This window comes from Triticum aestivum, chromosome 7D, assembly GCF_018294505.1.
Source record: "Triticum aestivum cultivar Chinese Spring chromosome 7D, IWGSC CS RefSeq v2.1, whole genome shotgun sequence".
NCBI classification, from domain to species: domain Eukaryota; kingdom Viridiplantae; phylum Streptophyta; class Magnoliopsida; order Poales; family Poaceae; genus Triticum; species Triticum aestivum.
The window spans coordinates 247,567,362-247,591,212 of record NC_057814.1 but is presented as its reverse complement, the minus strand read 5'-3'; positions in this window follow the sequence as shown (position 1 = coordinate 247,591,212).

The following is a 23,851-nucleotide window of genomic DNA, read 5'->3' as shown; positions in this document are numbered from 1 at the left end:
GAGACCGACGTCTCTCTGCAAAACATAAAATAGGCAAACGTGAGTACAAATGTACCCAGCAATACTTACATCAGAACTAGCTACATATGCATCAGTATCAACAAAGGGGGTGGTGGAGTTTAACTGTAGCAAGCCAGCTTTGACTCGGTGGCTATCCTAAACTATGACTGCAAGTAACTCTTTTGAGGTGGTGCACACGAGTCCACATATTCACCATATCAATACTCCACTATGGATCTGCTCCCGTCTTCCTACGAGAACGCCATCCATAGCACTCACGCTTATCTTGCGCATTTTAGAGTATCCAGTTTCACTTGTCTATGAACTGTACAGGCAACCCAGAAGTCCTTTACCGCGGACACGGCTATTCGAATAGATGATGTTAACCCTGCAGGGGTGTACTTCTTCACACACGCTCTCGCCACTTACCGCCATGTACACGTCATGTATCTCGGCAAGCTTCAAGAGGAAGCCTGGCGAGGGTGTCAGCCACGGCCTACCTAAACACTCAAGTCTCTAGTCCAGGTTTATCGCCTATTCAGGTTCCATCCGCATGGAGTCCGGCCGAGGTTTCCACATACGGCCCCGAACGATGTGTACAGGGTTCCGAGACACCAAACGGGCGCCCGGCATGCCCGGCCACGTGCCTACCGCATCACAGCCCACCCCTCGGGTCAGCGTTGCGCACGGCCTCCAGCATACTACAAACACCAGAAACTACTTGCAACTCATGGACAAAGGACAAGGGTGGTTAAGAAGCCGAGAGAGTCAATTAAGGATCCCAATGTGTGGTAGTAGCTGATCATGGATCACAAACACAGAACTCAGTTCCTAAGGACGGCTTCAATGAAACAACCCACCATGTACTCCTACATGGCCTCTCATCGATACCTTTACCAAATTGTGTTCACACACTTAGCTCTCAACAGTAATACATGTTCACACACCTCCAATTCATCCCCGATGAATCAGACCTGACTCAACTCTAAGCAGTAGCAGGCATGACAAACAAGCATGAATGAGTAGGCACATCAGGGCTCAAACAACTCCTACTCATGCTAGTGGGTTTCATCTATTTACTGTGGCAATGACAGGTCATGCAGAGGAAAGGGGTTCAACTACCGCAGCATGTAACAGTTGAATCGTTGTTGTCCTAATGCAGTAAAAGAGAGCAGAAACGAGAGAGTGGGATTGTATCGGAATGAACAAGGGGGTTTTGCTTGCCTGACACTTCCGAAGATAGTATAGTTCTTCATCGGTGTCATCGATCACATCATCGAAGCAACGTCTACTGAGAGGGGACAATTACCGGCAACAGAGAGAAAACACAATCAATGCAATGCAACAATATGATGCATGAATATTACATGGAAAATGAGTGTGTTGGGCTAATGCATCTACAACCAGGGTGGTTTGAGCTCATTTGAATCAAAGATTCAAATACAAACTCAAGTTATGGGTTTATAAAGTGCATGAACATGTTTTGAGCTAAACAGCAAGGTTAAGTTGCTTAAACATGCATGAAACCAGTACATATGGATAGATTGGATTTTTCTGATCATTTTTCATATATAACTTATTTCCATTGGAGTTATAGATTATTTTTTATGATTTTTACAAGTTTTAACTATTTTCTGGAATTTTTGAATTATTTTAAATACAAAAATTATTTACTGCGTCAGCATGACATCGTCATGACATCAGCAGGTCAACGGGGCTAGTCCAGGTCAAACCTGACGTGTGGGGTCCACACGTCAGTGACAGGGCTGCTTAGTGCCGCTGACAGGTGGGCCTGGTCAACGGCCACGTCAGCATGGTCAAAAGCTGACGCGTGGGCCCACCGTGGTTAGTTAAAACTAAACAGAAACTAACCCAGTTTAATTAGATGGTGGGGCCCGTCGGTTAGTGTCACTAGGAGGTTAATTTGCAAAACTGTTAGCGGCTAATGACGTTGCCACGTCAGCACCGAAGTTTCGCCGGCGACGACCACGGCCGACGGCGGAGGTGCACCATGCGCTCGCTACGGAGCACCATTCGATGCGCGGTTTGCTCCTATGGGTTCCTGAGAGTGAGGCGCATCCAAAACAACAAGCGGCAGTAGCTGGGGTGGCCGAACTGACGGCGTCGAGCTCCTTTGCGGCCGCCGGAGTTCGGGCATCGGCGGGTTAGGCGCTACGGTGCGTTTCGAGACGAACCGGTGGGTTCTGCGGCTTCCCAAGGAAGAGCTGAGCACGCATACGTGCTCTGGTGCGACGTGCGGGTGTTGTAACCGCGGCGGCGACATGGCTGGCGGCGGGGAGCGTTCGGCTCCGATGGAACTAGGGCTACACGGTGCAAAAGAGGCGGGGAAGAGAGGGGTTTGGAGCGGGAGCTCACAGCGATGCCGAAGAGGAGGTCAGCGAGCCCGGGCAGGTCCTGGCGGCGCTGAATCGACTGGAGGCGAGCTCGGGTGCCCGAGGTTGAAGACGAGGCAGAAACGTCGCTGCGGTGCTCCCGTGGTCGAACGGACTGGTGTAGACGATGAAGGAGACGACGCCGGTCCTTCTGGATGCTTCGACAAGGCGAGGGGTGGACAGTGGGCACGGTGGTTCTCGTCGGCGGCGGCAGGCGCGTTCGGTGAGGAGAACAGAGGAGGGGGGAGCGTTCGGGGGAGAGAGAGGAGAGCCAGACGGCTCTGGGGGTCATGTGGCGTCGTTCGGACGCGTCGAGGAGGAGCCAGGCAGGCAGGGAGGGAGGAGGTGGCCGGACGCGTGCCGGTGCGCGGTGGCCACACGCCTCGCGTCCTTCTGGCGCGAGGTGGGAGACAGTGGCGGCTCTGGTGGGCTGGGCCAGGTAAGTGGGCCACCAGGTGGGCTGCGCATGTAACCTCAGGTGGGTTCTCTCTCTCTCTCTCTCTCTCTCTCTTTCTAATTCTTTTCTGTTTTTCTATTTCTTATGTAGTGCCAGGGCTTTATTAAAAATACTTAGGCACACTCAAAAATCATGAAACTTGCTCAAGCCCACTATTTGGAATATATCCAACAGTAAACATTTAAGTTTATGATTATTTGGACATTTAAAATATTTTATAGCATTTAAATGTCCAAATGCAAATAGAGTATGATTTAATTCAGAGCCCAAATAGGTCATGGAAAAATGTGCATCACCTCTGGTTACTGTTTACAGCATTTTCCATAAATGATGAACATTTTTGAAAGCCATTTGGATTTACTGAAAATATTTTAGGTGAACCTAGTGAATTCCTTTGATGCTAGGGGTTTAGGCAATCCCCATTTCAAGTTTCAAACAAATATAGACATGATGCATGGATGCTTATGAAACTAATTGCAATCAAACTCTAGGGCTGTAACAACTTGGGTATAAGCTTCTCATAAACCAAAGCTTCTCACAACAAGTGTGATGGTTTCGGTAGGAAACGTTTCACCTTTTTGGACGAAACGATATCCGTTGCCTCTTCTCAATTTCAAACTTTTTCCTACTGTCAACATAGAACAACAAGAGTTGTCGTGGAATTGTCACGGCAGATGTCCTCGAGCTAGGACTTAAGCGTGGAGCCATCGCAGCTAGGAAGCTTGAAGGGGTTAAGCGGGACAAGGAACACGAGGATTTATACTGGTTCGGCCCCTTACGGTGAAGGTAAAAGCCTACGTCCAGTTTGAGGTGGTATTGATTAGGGTTTCGATAACCAGGGAGCTAAACCGCTATGCCTGGCTTTCGATCAGATTGTCCTCCTAAACCGCCGCCGGGTCGTCCCTTTATATAGGGAGGCTGACGCCCTGCAGCTCTCAGAGTCCCGGGCGGCTCATAAGAGTGTTCGGCTCGGACTCTCAACTATTCTTGCCTTACACTACAAGTTCTACCATGATAAAGATTGCAACTACGGGCCTTAAGCCGTATCCGGGTCCTAGCCCATCTCTGGCCCACCGTCTACAAGCTTGGCGCCGGGCTTCTGGTAATGACCATTATGAGTAACCCGGCCCCTCCTGGCGGGTGACTCTAAGGTCTATATCCTCAACATTAGGCCCCAGATTGATTTGAGCCGGCTCATGTCAATCTTCAATTCCTTCGACAGAAAACCTCCGGCTTACAATTGTGTGAAGGCCATAACCCGGCATGACGTCATCCTCTGGACTCCGGGTAATCCGCCGTGACATCATCTTCCATTAAGCCCGTTTTTTACTCCGCCAGATTCGCAACGGATCTTTACCTTTACTGTCATCCCAAAAATCGAGGCGTTTCGTGGGGAGATAACCACGCCGTGGTCTCCTTGATTCTTGCGCCCGCTTTATGAGCGCGCCCTTATAAATAGGCCGGCCCGACGGGCCTTTCCGCCACCCTTCTTCCTCCTTGCGCCACTGTTCCTCTGCTCGAGCTCGAACTCTGCCGCCGCCGTCGCGCCCCCGGTCTTCGTCAACCTTGGCCGCTGCATCACCCTGACTCGGTCCAGACAAACGGCGGCAACCTCCGCTCCTCTTCAGCTCCGGTGAGTCCTCGCTACTCCATAGGGCAGATCCGCACTAGGGCTTCATAGTTCTTCCTCTGTTCTTCGTAGTTCATCGCGGCCCTCAGTAGATTTGAATTTTACTGCTCTTTTTTTATCTTAGCTCTGTATAGAATCACTGTGGTAGATGTTTAAGACCCATTTCACATGCAAATATCCCTCTTTTTACTGCATAAGAGCCTTGTTCGAGCTCAAGAACTTCCTCGCGTCTGTTTCTAGGTCTAGAAACCTTTCTTTTGCCCGACCATTTTGATCCAAAATATTTACTGCAATGTGTAAAACCTGTTTTACCACACTTAGTAAAAAACTGCAATCATTGAATCACGGCGGTTTACATTTCCGGTTTAAAGAAACCACGCGCCGTAGAACCTTCCGGCTTAAAGAAAACCATGCGCCATAAAAATTTCCGGCTCAGCTGTGATAAGGCCGTAGACAATCAAATTACTCTCAATCCCTCGGCGGCTTAAATAGCCCGATGCACTTAGGTGTATACCATTAGTCCCCTTCATAAGCCGCCACCTTGACATTGAACTGTAGATTTCTCCCGGCTTATAATTAATCCGGACGTTTTCCTTTTATCATAGACTGCCGACTTTCACCATGCCTCCCAAAGCTCCCAAAGCCTCCATCACTTGCAACTGGATGAGGTCCAATGTCACCAATGAGACCCTAGTAGATTTTGTCAAGTCTGGATATCTACCCAAGAAGGACGTCATGTCCTACCGTGCCCCTGACCCGTCAGAAGAGAGACCACAGCCAAAGGACGGGGAGGTAGTGATTTTTGCGGATCATATGAGCCGGGGCTTCGCACCGCCCCGTTCAAAGTTTTTCAGAGACATTCTGAATTTCTTCGATCTAAGGCCTCAGGACATAGGACCAAACTCAGTGTCTAATATCTGCAACTTCCAAGTGTTCTGCGAGGTTTACCTTGGAGAAGAACCTAGTCTGCTGCTCTTCAGAGAGCTTTTTTACCTCTTATTGCTTTCAAAAAAATTCTCGTCTCAACGTAGAACAACAAGAGTGTTGTGTCAATTTTTGTGATTTTTCGGGGTTCGTTTGGACATTTTTTGTGCATTAATTCAGTTTTCAATGCATTCATGTGCATAATTCAAATTTGAACTACATGCACATGCACTAATGCATATAAATTGGTTGAAAATTCAAATATGTGTCCTTGGTTGCATGCTTAGGTCCCATGCAAGAAATGGGAATGAATGTCAAACACCCTGCCACCGTCACTCGGCCACAAACATTGAGATACCTTGTTTTTAAATTCTAGTAAATCCAAAACTCGTTTAAAATCCATGAAACTTGGTATGCTATCATGGAGCGGCATCAATATGCTGTGGTAAATTTTTTGTCCCATTTGGGGCAGGTTCGGGTATATGCTTCTCACAAACCAGAGCTTCTCACAACAAGCATGATGGTTTCGGTAGGGAACGTCCCACCTTTGGGGACGAAACGATATCCATTGCCTCTTATTGCTTTCAAAATTTTCTCGTGTCAATGTAGAACAACAGGAGTGTTGTGTCAATTTTTGTGACTTTTCGGGGTTTGTTTGGACATTTTTATGCATTAACTGAGTTTTCAATGCATTCATGTGCATAATTCAAATTTGAACTACATGCACATGCTCTAATGCATATAAATTGGTTGAAAATTCAAATCTTCGTCGTTGGTTGCATGCTTAGGTCCCATGCAAGAAATGGGAATGAATGTCAAACACCCTGCCACCGTCACTCGGCCTCAAACATAGAGATACCCGGTTTTTAAATTCTAGTAAATCCAAAACTCGTCTGAAATTCATGAAACTTGGCAAGCTATCATGGAGCGGCATCAACATGCTGTGGTAAATTTTTTGTCCCATTTGGGGCAGGTTTGGGTATATGCTTCTCACAAACCAGTGCTTCTCACAACAAGCATGATAGTTTCGGTAGGGAACTTCCCACCTTTGGGGACGAAACGGCATTGCCTCTTATTGCTTTCAAAAAATTCTCGTGTCAACGTAGAACAACAGGAGTGTTGTGTCAATTTTTGTGATTTTTTGGGGGTTCGTTTGGACATTTTTATGCATTAACTGAGTTTTCAATGCATTCATGTGTATAATTCAAATTAGAACTACATGCACATTCTCTAATGCATATAAATTGGTTGAAAGTTCAAATCTGAGTCCTTGGTTACATGCTTAGGTCCCATGCAAGAAATGGGAATGAATGTCAAAAACCCTGCCACCGTCACTCGGCCGCAAACATTGAGATACCTGGTTTTTAAATTCTAGTAAATCCAAAACTCGTCTGAATTTCATGAAACTTGACATGCCATCATGGAGCGGCATCAACATGCCGTGGTAAAATTTTTGTCCCATTTGGGGCAGGTTTAGGTATATGCTTCTCACAAACTAGAGTTTCTCGCAACAAGCATGATGGTTTCGGTAGGGAACATCCCACCTTTGGGGACGAAACGATATCCATTGCCTCTTATTGCTTTCAAAAAATTTATCGTGTCAACGTAGAGCAACAGGAGTGCAGTGTCAAATTTTGTGATTTTTTGGGCTTCGTTTGGACATTTTTATGCATTAATTGAGTTTTCAATGCATTCATGTGCATAATTCAAATTGGAACTACATGCACATGCACTAATGCAAATAAATTGGTTGAAAATTCAAATATGTGTCCTTGGTTGCATGCTTAGGTCTCATGCAAGAAATGGGAATGAATGTCAAACACCCTGCCACCGTCACTCGGCTACAAACATTGAGATACCTTGTTTTTACATTCTAGTAAATCCAAAACTCGTCTGAAATTCATGAAACTCGGCATGCTATCATGGAGCGGCATCAATATGTCATGGTAAATTTTTTGTCCCATTTGGGGCAGGTTTGGGTATATGCTTCTCACAAACCAGAGCTTCTCACAACAAGCATGATGGTTTCGGTACGGAACGTCGCACCTTTGGGGATGAAAAAATATCCATTGCCTCTTATTGCTTTCAAAAAATTTATCGTGTCAACGTAGAGCAACAGGAGTGCAGTGTCAAATTTTGTGATTTTTTGGGCTTCGTTTGGACATTTTTATGCATTAATTGAGTTTTCAATGCATTCATGTGCATAATTCAAATTGGAACTACATGCACATGCACTAATGCATATAAATTGGTTGAAAATTCAAATATGTGTCCTTGGTTGCATGCTTAGGTCTCATGCAAGAAATGGGAATGAATGTCAAACACCCTGCCACCGTCACTCGGCTACAAACATTGAGATACCTTGTTTTTACATTCTAGTAAATCCAAAACTCGTCTGAAATTCATGAAACTCGGCATGCTATCATGGAGCGGCATCAATATGTCGTGGTAAATTTTTTGTCCCATTTGGGGCAGGTTTGGGTATATGCTTCTCACAAACCAGAGCTTCTCACAACAAGCATGATGGTTTCGGTACGGAACGTCGCACCTTTGGGGATGAAAAAATATCCATTGCCTCTTATTGCTTTCAAAATTTTCTCGTGTCAACGTAGAATAATGGGAGTGTTGTATCAATTTTTGTGATTTTTTGGGGGTTCGTTTGGACATTTTTATGCATTAACTGAGTTTTCAATGCATTCCTATGTATAATTCAAATTTGAACTACATGCACATGCTCTAATGATATAAATTGGTTGAAAATTCAAATCTGAGTCCTTGGTTGCATGCTTAGATCCCATGCAAGAAATGGGAATGAATGTCAAAAACCCTGCCACCGTCACTCGGCCGCAAACATTGAGATACCTGGTTTTTAAATTCTAGTAAATCCAAAACTCGTCTGAATTTCATGAAACTTGACATGCCATAATGGAGCGGCATCAACATGCCGTGGTAAAATTTTTGTCCCATTTGGGACAGGTTTGGGCATATGCTTCTCACAAACCAGAGCTTATCACAACAAGCATGATGGTTTCGGTAGGGAACGTCCCAACTTTGGGGACGAAACGATATCCATTGCCTGTGATTGCTTTCAAAAAATTTCTCGTGTCAACGTAGAGCAACAGGAGTGCAGTGTCAAATTTTGTGATTTTTTGGGGTTCATTTGGACATTTTTATGCATTAATTGAGTTTTCAATGCATTCATGTGCATAATTCAAATTTGAGCTACATGCACATGCACTAATGCATATAAATTGGTTGAAAATTCAAATATGTGTCCTTGGTTGCATGCTTAGGTCCCATGCAAGAAATGGGAATGAATTTCAAACACCCTGCCACCGTCACTCGGCCACAAACATTGAGATACCTTGTTTTTAAATTCCAGTAAACCCAAAACTCGTCTGAAATTCATGAAACTTGGCATGCTATCATGGAGCGGTATCAATATGCCGTGGTAAATTTTTTGTCCCATTTGGGGCAGGTTCGGGTATATGCTTCTCACAAACCAGAGCTTCTCACAACAAGCATGATGGTTTCGGTACGGAACGTCCCACCTTTGGGGATGAAACGATATCCATTGCCTCTTATTGCTTTCAAAATTTTCTCGTGTCAACGTAGAATAACAGGAGTGTTGTATCAATTTTTGTGATTTTTTGGGGGTTCGTTTGGACATTTTTATGCATTAACTGAGTTTTCAATGCATTCCTGTGTATAATTCAAATTTGAACTACATGCACATGCTCTAATGATATAAATTGGTTGAAAATTCCAATCTGAGTCCTTGGTTGCATGCTGAGATCCCATGCAAGAAATGGGAATGAATGTCAAAAACCCTGCCACCGTCACTCGGCCGCAAACATTGGGATACCTGGTTTTTAAATTCTAGTAAATCCAAAACTCGTCTAAAAATCATGAAACTTGGCATGCTATCATGGAGCGCTATCAACATGCCGTTGTAAATTTTTTGTCCCATTTGGGGCAGGTTTGGGTATATGCTTCTCACAAACCAGAGCTTCTCACAACAAGCATGATGGTTTCGGTAGGGAACGTCCCACCTTTGGGGACAAAACCATATCCATTGCCTCTTATTGCTTTCAAAAAAATTCTCGTGTCAACGTAGAACAACAGGAGTGTTGTGTCAATTTTTGTGATTTTTTGGGGGTTCGTTTGGACATTTTTATGCATTAACTGAGTTTTCAATGCATTCATGTGTATAATTCAAATTAGAACTACATGCACATTCTCTAATGCATATAAATTGGTTGAAAGTTCAAATCTGAGTCCTTGGTTGCATGCTTAGGTCCCATGCAAGAAATGGGAATGAATGTCAAAAACCCTGCCACCGTCACTCGGCCGCAAACATTGAGATACCTGGTTTTTAAATTCTAGTAAATCCAAAACTCGTCTGAATTTCATGAAACTTGACATGCCATCATGGAGCGGCATCAACATGCCGTGGTAAAAAATTTGTCCCATTTGGGGCAGGTTTGGGTATATGCTTCTCACAAACAAGAGCTTCTCACAACAAGCATGATGGTTTCGGTAGGGAACGTCCCAACTTTGGGGACGAAACGATATCCATTGCCTCTTATTGCTTTCAAAAAATTTCTCGTGTCAACGTAGAGCAACAGGAGTGTTGTGTATTTTGATTTTTGGGGTTCGTTTGGACATTTTTATGCATTAACGGAGTTTTGAATGCATTCATGTGCATAATTCAAATTGGAACTACATGCACATGCTCTAATGCATATAAATTGGTTGAAAATTCAAATATGTGTCGTTGGTTGCATGCTTAGGTCCCATGCAAGAAATGGGAATGAATGTCAAACACCCTGCCACCGTCACTCGGCCTCAAACATTGAGATACCTGTTTTTAAATTCTAGATAATCCAAAACTCGTCTAAAATTCATGAAACTTGGCATGCTATCATGGAGCGCTATCAACATGCCGTTGTAAATTTTTTGTCCCATTTGGGGCAGGTTTGGGTATATGCTTCTCACAAACTAGAGCTTCTCACAACAAGCATGATGGTTTCGGTAGGGAACGTCCCACCTTTGGGGACGAAACGATATCCATTGCCTCTTATTGCTTTCGAAAAAATTCTCGTGTCAACGTAGAACAACAGGAGTGTTGTCTCAATTTTTGTGATTTTTCGGGGTTCGTTTGGACATTTTATGCATTAACTGAGTTTTCAATGCATTCATGTGCATAATTCAAATGTGAACTACATGCACATGCTCTAATGCATATAAATAGGTTGAAAATTCAAATTTGTGTCGTTGGTTGCATGCTTAGCTCCCATGCAAGAAATGGGAATGAATGTCAAACACCCTGCCACCGTCACTCGGCCGCAAGCATTGAGATACCTGGTTTTTAAATTCTAGTAAATCCAAAACTCGTCTGAAATTCATGAAACTTTGCATGCTATCATGGAGCGGCATCAACATGCCATGGTAATTTTTTTGTCCCATCTGGGGCAGGTTTGCGTATATGCTTCTCACAAACCAGAGCTTCTCACAACAAGCATGATCGTTTCGGTAGTGAACGTCCCACCTTTGGGGACGAAACGATATCCATTGCCTCTTATTGCTTTCAAAAAAATTCTTGTGTCAACATAGAACAACAGGAGTGGTGTGTCAATTTTTGTGATTTTTGGGGTTCGTTTAGACATTTTTATGCATTAACTGAGTTTTCAATGCATTCATGTGTATAATTAAAATTTGAACTACATGCACATGCTCTAATGTATATAAATTGGTTGAAAATTCAAACCTATGTCCTTGGTTGCATGCTTAGGTCCCATGCAAGAAATGGGAATGAATGTCAAACACCCTGCCACCATCACTCGGCCGCAAACATCTAGATACTTGGTTTTTCAATTCTTGTAAATCCAAAACTCGTCTGAAACTCATGAAACTTGGCATGCAATCATGGAGCGGCATCAACATGCCATGGTAAATTTTTTGTCCCATTTGGGGCAGGTCTGGGTATATGCTTCTCACAAACCAGAGCTTCTCACAACAAGCATGATGGTTTCGGTAGGGAACGTCCCACCTTTGGGGACGAAACGCTATCCATTGCCTCTTATTGCTTTCAAAAATTTCTCGTGTCAACGTAGAACAACAGGAGTGTTGTGTCAATTTTTGTGATTTTTCGGGGTTCGTTTGGACATTTTTATGCATTAACTGAGTTTTCAATGCATTCATGTGCATAATTCAAATTTGAACTACATGCACATGCTCTAATGCATATAAATTGGTTGATAATTCAAATCTGTGTCGTTGGTTGCATGCTTAGGTCCCATGCAAGAAATGGGAATGAATGTCAAACACCCCGCCACCGTCACTCGGCCGCAAACATTGAGATACCTGGTTTTTAAATTCTAGTAAATCCAAAACTCGTCTGAAATTCATGAAACTTGTCATGCTATCATGGAGCGCATCAACATGCCGTGGTAAAAATATTTGTCCCATTTGGGGCAGGCTTGGGTATATGCTTCTCACAAACCAGAGCTTCTCACAACAAGCATGATCGTTTCGGTAGTGAACGTCCCACCTTTGGGGACGAAACGATATCCATTGCCTCTTATTGCTTTCAAAAAATTCTTGTGTCAACATAGAACAACAGGAGTGTTGTGTCAATTTTTGTGATTTTTGGGGTTCGTTTAGACATTTTTATGCATTAACTGAGTTTTCAATGCATTCATGTGTATAATTCAAATTTGAACTACATGCACATGCTCTAATGTATATAAATTGGTTGAAAATTCAAACCTGTGTCCTTGGTTGCATGCTTAGGTCCCATGCAAGAAATGGGAATGAATGTCAAACACCCTGCCACCATCACTCGGCCGCAAACATTGAGATACTTGGTTTTTCAATTCTAGTAAATCCAAAACTCGTCTGAAACTCATGAAACTTGGCATGCTATCATGGAGCGGCATCAACATGCCATGGTAAATTTTTTGTCCCATTTGGGGCAGGTTTGGGTATATGCTTCTCACAAACCAGAGCTTCTCACAACAAGCATGATGGTTTCGGTAGGGAACGTCCCACCTTTGGGGACGAAACGATATCCATTGCCTCTTATTGCTTTCAAAAAATTTCTCGTGCCAACGTAGAACAACAGGAGTGTTGTGTCAATTTTTTGTGATTTTTCGGGGTTCGTTTGGACATTTTTATGCATTAACTGAGTTTTCAATGCATTCATGTGCATAATTCAAATTTGAACTACATGCACATGCTCTAATGCATATAAATTGGTTGATAATTCAAATCTGTGTCGTTGGTTGCATGCTTAGGTCCCATGCAAGAAATGGGAATGAATGTCAAACACCCTGCCACCGTCACTCGGCCGCAAACATTGAGATACCTGGTTTTTAAATTCTAGTAAATCCAAAACTCGTCTGAAATTCATGAAACTTGTCATGCTATCATGGAGCGCATCAACATGCCGTGGTAAAAAATATTTGTCCCATTTGGGGCAGGTTTGGGTATATGCTTCTCACAAACCAGAGCTTCTCACAACAAGCATGATAGTTTCGGTAGGGAACGTCCCACCTTTGGGGACGAAACGATATCCATTACCTCTTATTGCTTTCAAAAAATTCTCGTCTCAACGTAGAACAACAAGAGTGTTGTGTCAATTTTTGTGATTTTTCGGGGTTCGTTTGGACATTTTTATGCATTAACGGAGTTTTCAATGCATTCATGTGTATAATTCAAATTTAACTACATGCACATTCTCTAATGCATATAAATTGGTTGAAAATTCAAATATGTGTCCTTGTTGCATGCTTAGGTCCCATGCAAGAAATAGGAATGAATGTCAAACACACTGCCACCGTTACTCGGCCGCAAACATTGAGATACCTGGTTTTTTAATTCTAGTAAATCCAAAACTCGTCTGAAATTCATGAAACTTGGCATGCTTTCATGGAGCGGCATCAACATGCAGTGGTAAATTTTTTGTCCCATTTGGGGCAGGTTTAGGTATATACTTCTCACAAACAGAGCTTCTCACAACAAGCATGATGGTTTCGGTAGGGAACGTCCCACCTTTGGGGACGAAACGATATCCATTGCCTCTTATTGCTTTCGAAAAAATTCTCGTGTCAACGTAGAACAACAGGAGTGTTGTCTCAATTTTTGTGATTTTTCGGGGTTCGTTTGGACATTTTATGCATTAACTGAGTTTTCAATGCATTCATGTGCATAATTCAAATGTGAACTACATGCACATGCTCTAATGCATATAAATAGGTTGAAAATTCAAATTTGTGTCGTTGGTTGCATGCTTAGCTCCCATGCAAGAAATGGGAATGAATGTCAAACACCCTGCCACCGTCACTCGGCCGCAAGCATTGAGATACCTGGTTTTTAAATTCTAGTAAATCCAAAACTCGTCTGAAATTCATGAAACTTGGCATGCTATCATGGAGCGGCATCAACATGCCATGGTAATTTTTTGTCCCATCTGGGGCAGGTTTGCGTATATGCTTCTCACAAACCAGAGCTTCTCACAACAAGCATGATCGTTTCGGTAGGGAACGTCCCACCTTTGGGGACGAAACGATATCCATTGCCTCTTATTGCTTTCAAAAAATTTCTTGTGTCAACATAGAACAACAGGAGTGGTGTGTCAATTTTTGTGATTTTTGGGGTTCGTTTAGACATTTTTATGCATTAACTGAGTTTTCAATGCATTCATGTGTATAATTAAAATTTGAACTACATGCACATGCTCTAATGTATATAAATTGGTTGAAAATTCAAATCTATGTCCTTGGTTGCATGCTTAGGTCCCATGCAAGAAATGGGAATGAATGTCAAACACCCTGCCACCGTCACTCGGCCGCAAACATTGAGATACTTGGTTTTTCAATTCTAGTAAATCCAAAACTCGTCTGAAACTCATGAAACTTGGCATGCTATCATGGAGCGGCATCAACATGCCATGGTAAATTTTTTGTCCCATTTGGGGCAGGTCTGGGTATATGCTTCTCACAAACCAGAGCTTCTCACAACAAGCATGATGGTTTCGGTAGGGAACGTCCCACCTTTGGGGACGAAACGATATCCATTGCCTCTTATTGCTTTCAAAAATTTCTCGTGTCAACATAGAACAACAGGAGTGTTGTGTCAATTTTTGTGATTTTTCGGGGTTCGTTTGGACATTTTTATGCATTAACTGAGTTTTCAATGCATTCATGTGCATAATTCAAATTTGAACTACATGCACATGCTCTAATGCATATAAATTGGTTGAAAATTCAAATCTGTGTCGTTGGTTGCATGCTTAGGTCCCATGCAAGAAATGGGAATGAATGTCAAACACCCCGCCACCGTCACTCGGCCGCAAACATTGAGATACCTGGTTTTTAAATTCTAGTAAATCCAAAACTCGTCTGAAATTCATGAAACTTGTCATGCTATCATGGAGCGCATCAACATGCCGTGGTAAAATATTTTGTCCCATTTGGGGCAGGTTTGGGTATATGCTTCTCACAAACCAGAGCTTCTCACAACAAGCATGATCGTTTCGGTAGGGAACGTCCCACCTTTGGGGACGAAACGATATCCATTGCCTCTTATTGCTTTCAAAAAATTCTTGTGTCAACATAGAACAACAGGAGTGTTGTGTCAATTTTTGTGATTTTTGGGGTTCGTTTAGACATTTTTATGCATTAACTGAGTTTTCAATGCATTCATGTGTATAATTCAAATTTGAACTACATGCACATGCTCTAATGTATATAAATTGGTTGAAAATTCAAACCTGTGTCCTTGGTTGCATGCTTAGGTCCCATGCAAGAAATGGGAATGAATGTCAAACACCCTGCCACCATCACTCGGCCGCAAACATCTAGATACTTGGTTTTTCAATTCTTGTAAATCCAAAACTCGTCTGAAACTCATGAAACTTGGCATGCAATCATGGAGCGGCATCAACATGCCATGGTAAATTTTTTGTCCCATTTGGGGCAGGTCTGGGTATATGCTTCTCACAAACCAGAGCTTCTCACAACAAGCATGATGGTTTCGGTAGGGAACGTCCCACCTTTGGGGACGAAACGCTATCCATTGCCTCTTATTGCTTTCAAAAAATTTCTCGTGCCAACGTAGAACAACAGGAGTGTTGTGTCAATTTTTGTGATTTTTCGGGGCTCGTTTGGACATTTTTATGCATTAACTGAGTTTTCAATGCATTCATGTGCATAATTCAAATTTGAACTACATGCACATGCTCTAATGCATATAAATTGGTTGATAATTCAAATCTGTGTCGTTGGTTGCATGCTTAGGTCCCATGCAAGAAATGGGAATGAATGTCAAACACCCTGCCACCGTCACTCGGCCGCAAACATTGAGATACCTGGTTTTTAAATTCTAGTAAATCCAAAACTCGTCTGAAATTCATGAAACTTGTCATGCTATCATGGAGCGCATCAACATGCCGTGGTAAAAAATATTTGTCCCATTTGGGGCAGGTTTGGGTATATGCTTCTCACAAACCAGAGATTCTCACAACAAGCATGATAGTTTCGGTAGGGAACGTCCCACCTTTGGGGACGAAACGATATCCATTACCTCTTATTGCTTTCAAAAAAATTCTCGTCTCAACGTAGAACAACAAGAGTGTTGTGTCAATTTTTGTGATTTTTCGGGGTTCGTTTGGACATTTTTATGCATTAACGGAGTTTTCAATGCATTCACGTGTATAATTCAAATTTTAACTACATGCACATTCTCTAATGCATATAAATTGGTTGAAAATTCAAATATGTGTCCTTGTTGCATGCTTAGGTCCCATGCAAGAAATAGGAATGAATGTCAAACACACTGCCACCGTTACTCGGCCGCAAACATTGAGATACCTGGTTTTTTAATTCTAGTAAATCCAAAACTCGTCTGAAATTCATGAAACTTGGCATGCTTTCATGGAGCGGCATCAACATGCAGTGGTAAATTTTTTGTCCCATTTGGGGCAGGTTTAGGTATATACTTCTCACAAACAGAGCTTCTCACAACAAGCATGATGGTTTCGGTAGGGAACGTCCCACCTTTGGCGACGAAACGATATCCATTGCCTCTTATTGCTTTCAAAGTTATTCTCGTGTCAACGTCGAACAACAGGAGTGTTGTGTCAATTTTTTTTGATTTTTCGGGGTTCGTTTGTAGATTTTTATGCATTAACTGAGTTTTCAATGCATTCATGTGCATAATTCAAATTGGAACTACATGCACATGCTCTAATGCATATAAATTGGTTGAAAATCCAAATATGTGTCGTTGGTTGCATGCTTAGGTCCCATGCAAGAAATGGGAATGAATGTCAAACACCCTGCCACCGTCACTCGGCCTCAAACATTGAGATACCTGTTTTTAAATTCTAGAAAATCCAAAACTCGTCTAAAATTCATGAAACTTGGCATGCTATCATGGAGCGCTATCAACATGCCGTTGTAATTTTTTTGTCCCATTTGGGGCAGGTTTGGGTATATGCTTCTCACAAACCAGAGCTTCTCACAACAAGCATGATGGTTTCGGTAGGGAACGTCCCACCTTTGGGGACGAAACGATATCCATTGCCTCTTATTGCTTTCGAAAAAATTCTCGTGTCAACGTAGAACAACAGGAGTGTTGTCTCAAGTTTTTGTGATTTTTCGGGGTTCGTTTGGACATTTTATGCATTAACTGAGTTTTCAATGCATTCATGTGCATAATTCAATTGTGAACTACATGCACATGCTCTAATGCATATAAATAGGTTGAAAATTCCAATTTGTGTCGTTGGTTGCATGCTTAGGTCCCATGCAAGAAATGGGAATGAATGTCAAACACCCTGCCACCGTCACTCGGCCGCAAGCATTGACATACCTGGTTTTTAAATTCTAGTAAATCCAAAACTCGTCTGAAATTCATGAAACTTGGCATGCTATCATGGAGCGGCATCAACATGCCGTGGTAATTTTTTTGTCCCATCTGGGGCAGGTTTGCGTATATGCTTCTCACAAACCAGAGCTTCTCACAACAAGCATGATCGTTTCGGTAGTGAACGTCCCACCTTTGGGGACGAAACGATATCCATTGCCTCTTATTGCTTTCAAAAAAATTCTTGTGTCAACATAGAACAACAGGAGTGTTGTGTCAATTTTTGTGATTTTTGGGGTTCGTTTAGACATTTTTATGCATTAACTGAGTTTTCAATGCATTCATGTGTATAATTCAAATTTGAACTACATGCACATGCTCTAATGTATATAAATTGGTTGAAAATTCAAACCTGTGTCCTTGGTTGCATGCTTAGGTCCCATGCAAGAAATGGGAATGAATGTCAAACACCCTGCCACCATCACTCGGCCGCAAACATCTAGATACTTGGTTTTTCAATTCTTGTAAATCCAAAACTCGTCTGAAACTCATGAAACTTGGCATGCAATCATGGAGCGGCATCAACATGCCATGGTAAATTTTTTGTCCCATTTGGGGCAGGTCTGGGTATATGCTTCTCACAAACCAGAGCTTCTCACAACAAGCATGATGGTTTCGGTAGGGAACGTCCCACCTTTGGGGATGAAACGATATCCATTGCCTCTTATTGCTTTCAAAATTTTCTCGTGTCAACGTAGAATAACAGGAGTGTTGTATCAATTTTTGTGATTTTTTGGGGGTTCGTTTGGACATTTTTATGCATTAACTGAGTTTTCAATGCATTCCTGTGTATAATTCAAATTTGAACTACATGCACATGCTCTAATGATATAAATTGGTTGAAAATTCAAATCTGAGTCCTTGGTTGCATGCTGAGATCCCATGCAAGAAATGGGAATGAATGTCAAAAACCCTGCCACCGTCACTCGGGCGCAAACATTGAGATACCTGGTTTTTAAATTCTAGTAAATCCAAAACTCGTCTAAAAATCATGAAACTTGGCATGCTATCATGGAGCGCTATCAACATGCCGTTGGTAAATTTTTTGTCCCATTTGGGGCAGGTTTGGGTATATGCTTCTCACAAACCAGAGCTTCTCACAACAAGCATGATGGTTTCGGTAGGGAACGTCCCACCTTTGGGGACGAAACCATATCCATTGCCTCTTATTGCTTTCAAAAAATTCTCGTGTCAACGTAGAACAACAGGAGTGTTGTGTCAATTTTTGTGATTTTTGGGGGTTCGTTTGGACATTTTTATGCATTAACTGAGTTTTCAATGCATTCATGTGTATAATTCAAATTGAACTACATGCACATTCTCTAATGCATATAAATTGGTTGAAAATTCAAATCTGAGTCCTTGGTGCATGCTTAGGTCCCATGCAAGAAATGGGAATGAATGTCAAAACCCTGCCACCGTCACTCGGCCGCAAACATTGAGATACCTGGTTTCTAAATTCTAGTAAATCCAAAACTCGTCTGAATTTCATGAAACTTGACATGCCATCATGGAGCGGCATCAACATGCCGTGGTAAAATATTTGTCCCATTTGGGGCAGGTTTGGGTATATGCTTCTCACAAACAAGAGCTTCTCACAACAAGCATGATGGTTTCGGTAGGGAACGTCCCAACTTTGGGGACGAAACGATATCCATTGCCTCTTATTGCTTTCAAAAAATTTCTCGTGTCAACGTAGAGCAACAGGAGTGCAGTTGTGATTTTTTGGGGTTCGTTTGGACATTTTTATGCATTAACGGAGTTTTGAATGCATTCATGTGCATAATTCAAATTGGAACTACATGCACATGCTCTAATGCATATAAATTGGTTGAAAATTCAAATATGTGTCGTTGGTTGCATGCTTAGGTCCCATGCAAGAAATGGGAATGAATGTCAAACACCCTGCCACCGTCACTCGGCCTCAAACATTGAGATACCTGTTTTTAAATTCTAGATAATCCAAAACTCGTCTAAAATTCATGAAACTTGGCATGCTATCATGGAGCGCTATCAACATGCCGTTGTAAATTTTTTGTCCCATTTGGGGCAGGTTTGGGTATATGCTTCTCACAAACTAGAGCTTCTCACAACAAGCATGATGGTTTCGGTAGGGAACGTCCCACCTTTGGGGACGAAACGATATCCATTGCCTCTTATTGCTTTCGAAAAAATTCTCGTGTCAACGTAGAACAACAGGAGTGTTGTCTCAATTTTTGTGATTTTTCGGGGTTCGTTTGGACATTTTATGCATTAACTGAGTTTTCAATGCATTCATGTGCATAATTCAAATGTGAACTACATGCACATGCTCTAATGCATATAAATAGGTTGAAAATTCAAATTTGTGTCGTTGGTTGCATGCTTAGGTCCCATGCAAGAAATGGGAATGAATGTCAAACACCCTGCCACCGTCACTCGGCCGCAAGCATTGAGATACCTGGTTTTTAAATTCTAGTAAATCCAAAACTCGTCTGAATTCATGAAACTTGGCATGCTATCATGGAGCGGCATCAACATGCCATGGTAATTTTTTGTCCCATCTGGGGCAGGTTTGGCGTATATGCTTCTCACAAACCAGAGCTTCTCACAACAAGCATGATCGTTTCGGTAGTGAACGTCCCACCTTTGGGGACGAAACGATATCCATTGCCTCTTATTGCTTTCAAAAAATTTCTTGTGTCAACATAGAACAACAGGAGTGTTGTGTCAATTTTTGTGATTTTTGGGGTTCGTTTAGACATTTTTATGCATTAACTGAGTTTTCAATGCATTCATGTGTATAATTAAAATTTGAACTACATGCACATGCTCTAATGTATATAAATTGGTTGAAAATTCAAACCTTTGTCCTTGGTTGCATGCTTAGGTCCCATGCAAGAAATGGGAATGAATGTCAAACACCCTGCCACCATCACTCGGCCGCAAACATCTAGATACTTGGTTTTTCAATTCTTGTAAATCCAAAACTCGTCTGAAATTCATGAAACTTGGCATGCAATCATGGAGCGGCATCAACATGCCATGGTAAATTTTTTGTCCCATTTGGGGCAGGTCTGGGTATATGCTTCTCACAAACCAGAGCTTCTCACAACAAGCATGATGGTTTCGGTAGGGAACGTCCCACCTTTGGGGACGAAACGCTATCCATTGCCTCTTATTGCTTTCAAAAATTTCTCGTGTCAACGTAGAACAACAGGAGTGTTGTGTCAATTTTTGTGATTTTTCGGGGTTCGTTTGGACATTTTTATGCATTAACTGAGTTTTCAATGCATTCATGTGCATAATTCAAATTTGAACTACATGCACATGCTCTAATGCATATAAATTGGTTGATAATTCAAATCTGTGTCGTTGGTTGCATGCTTAGGTCCCATGCAAGAAATGGGAATGAATGTCAAACACCCCGCCACCGTCACTCGGCCGCAAACATTGAGATACCTGGTTTTTAAATTCTAGTAAATCCAAAACTCGTCTGAAATTCATGAAACTTGTCATGCTATCATGGAGCGCATCAACATGCCGTGGTAAAAAATATTTGTCCCATTTGGGGCAGGCTTGGGTATATGCTTCTCACAAACCAGAGCTTCTCACAACAAGCATGATCGTTTCGGTAGTGAACGTCCCACCTTTGGGGACGAAACGATATCCATTGCCTCTTATTGCTTTCAAAAAAATTCTTGTGTCAACATAGAACAACAGGAGTGTTGTGTCAATTTTTGTGATTTTTGGGGTTCGTTTAGACATTTTTATGCATTAACTGAGTTTTCAATGCATTCATGTGTATAATTCAAATTTGAACTACATGCACATGCTCTAATGTATATAAATTGGTTGAAAATTCAAACCTGTGTCCTTGGTTGCATGCTTAGGTCCCATGCAAGAAATGGGAATGAATGTCAAACACCCTGCCACCATCACTCGGCCGCAAACATCTAGATACTTGGTTTTTCAATTCTTGTAAATCCAAAACTCGTCTGAAACTCATGAAACTTGGCATGCAATCATGGAGCGGCATCAACATGCCATGGTAAATTTTTTGTCCCATTTGGGGCAGGTCTGGGTATATGCTTCTCACAAACCAGAGCTTCTCACAACAAGCATGATGGTTTCGGTAGGGAACGTCCCACCTTTGGGGACGAAACGCTATCCATTGCCTCTTATTGCTTTCAAAAAATTCTCGTGCCAACGTAGAACAACAGGAGTGTTGTGTCAATTTTTGTGATTTTTCGGGGCTCGTTTGGACATTTTTATGCATTAACTGAGTTTTCAATGCATTCATGTGCATAATTCAAATTTGAACTACATGCACATGCTCTAATGCATATAAATTGGTTGATAATTCAAATCTTGTGTCGTTGGTTGCATGCTTAGGTCCCATGCAAGAAATGGGAATGAATGTCAAACACCCTGCCACCGTCAGTCGGCCGCAAACATTGAGATACCTGGTTTTTAAATTCTAGTAAATCCAAAACTCGTCTGAAATTCATGAAACTTGTCATGCTATCATGGAGCGCATCAACATGCCGTGGTAAAAAATATTTGTCCCATTTGGGGCAGGTTTGGGTATATGCTTCTCACAAACCAGAGCTTCTCACAACAAGCATGATAGTTTCGGTAGGGAACGTCCCACCTTTGGAGATGAAACGATATCCATTACCTCTTATTGCTTTCAAAAAAATTCTCGTCTCAACGTAGAACAACAAGAGTGTTGTGTCAATTTTTGTGATTTTTCGGGGTTCGTTTGGACATTTTTATGCATTAACGGAGTTTTCAGTGCATTCATGTGTATAATTCAAATTTGAACTACATGCACATTCTCTAATGCATATAAATTGGTTGAAAATTCAAATATGTGTCCTTGTTGCATGCTTAGGTCCCATGCAAGTAATAGGAATGAATGTCAAACACCCTGCCACCGTTACTCGGCCGCAAACATTGAGATACCTGGTTTTTTAATTCTAGTAAATCCAAAACTCGTCTGAAATTCATGAAACTTGGCATACTTTCATGGAGCGGCATCAACATGCAGTGGTAAATTTTGTCCCATTTGGGGCAGGTTTAGGTATATACTTCTCACAAACAGAGCTTCTCACAACAAGCATGATGGTTTCGGTAGGGAACGTCCCACCTTTGGCGACGAAACGATATCCATTGCCTCTTATTGCTTTCAAAGTTATTCTCGTGTCAACGTCGAACAACAGGAGTGTTGTGTCAATTTTTTTGATTTTTCGGGGTTCGTTTGGAGATTTTTATGCATTAACTGAGTTTTCAATGCATTCATGTGCATAATTCAAATTGGAACTACATGCACATGCTCTAATGCATATAAATTGGTTGAAAATTCAAATATGTGTCGTTGGTTGCATGCTTAGGTCCCATGAAAGAAATGGGAATGAATGTCAAACACCCTACCACCGTCACTCGGCCTCAACCATTGAGATACCTGTTTTTAAATTCTAAAAAATCCAAAACTCGTCTAAAATTCATGAAACTTGGCATGCTATCATGGAGCGCTATCAACATGCCGTTGTAATTTTTTTGTCCCATTTGGGGCAGGTTTGGGTATATGCTTCTCACAAACCAGAGCTTCTCACAAGAAGCATGATGGTTTCGGTAGGGAACGTCCCACCTTTGGGGACGAAACGATATCCATTACCTCTTATTGCTTTCGAAAAAATTCTCGTGTCAACGTAGAACAACAGGAGTGTTGTCTCAAGTTTTTGTGATTTTTCGGGGTTCGTTTGGACATTTTATGCATTAACTGAGTTTTCAATGCATTCATGTGCATAATTCAAATGTGAACTACATGCACATGCTCTAATGCATATAAATTGGTTGAAAATTCAAATTTGTGTCGTTGGTTGCATGCTTAGGTCCCATGCAATAAATGGGAATGAATGTCAAACACCCTGCCACCGTCACTCGGCCGCAAGCATTGAGATACCTGGTTTTTAAATTCTAGTAAATCCAAAACTTGTCTGAAATTCATGAAACTTGGCATGCTATCATGGAGCGGCATCAACATGCCGTGGTAATTTTTTTGTCCCATCTGGGGCAGGTTTGCGTATATGCTTCTCACAAACCAGAGCTTCTCACAACAAGCATGATCGTTTCGGTAGTGAACGCCCCACCTTTGGGGACGAAACGATATCCATTGCCTCTTATTGCTTTCAAAAAAATTCTTGTGTCAACATAGAACAACAGGAGTGTTGTGTCAATTTTTGTGATTTTTGGGGTTCGTTTAGACATTTTTATGCATTAACTGAGTTTTCAATGCATTCATGTGTATAATTCAAATTTGAACTACATGCACATGCTCTAATGTATATAAATTGGTTGAAACTTCAAACCTGTGTCCTTGGTTGCATGCTTAGGTCCCATGCAAGAAATGGGAATGAATGTCAAACACCCTGCCACCATCACTCGGCCGCAAACATCTAGATACTTGGTTTTTCAATTCTTGTAAATCCAAAACTCGTCTGAAACTCATGAAACTTGGCATGCAATCATGGA